The sequence below is a fragment of the Bison bison genome, unplaced genomic scaffold, assembly GCF_000754665.1.
Source record: "Bison bison bison isolate TAMUID 2011002044 unplaced genomic scaffold, Bison_UMD1.0 scf7180017864390, whole genome shotgun sequence".
Taxonomy (NCBI): Eukaryota; Metazoa; Chordata; class Mammalia; order Artiodactyla; family Bovidae; genus Bison; species Bison bison.
This window is the reverse complement of record NW_011494962.1, coordinates 3,630,312-3,630,587: the sequence shown is the minus strand read 5'-3', so window position 1 is coordinate 3,630,587 and position 276 is coordinate 3,630,312.

Genomic DNA, 276 nt, shown 5'->3' with positions numbered 1-276 from the left:
CCTGCTTCATTCCGTATTCCAAGGCCAAATTTGCCTGTTACTCCAGGTGTTTCTTGACTTCCTACTTTTGCATTCCAGTCCCCTATAATGAAAAGGACATCTTTTTTGGGTGTTAGTTGTAAAAGGTCTTATAGGTCTTCACAGAACCGTTCAACTTCAGCTTCTTCAGCGTTACTGGTTGGGGCATAGACTTGGATTACTGTGATATTGAATGGTTTGCCTTGGAAACGAACAGAGATCATTCTGTCGTTTTTGAGACTGCATCCAAGTACTGCA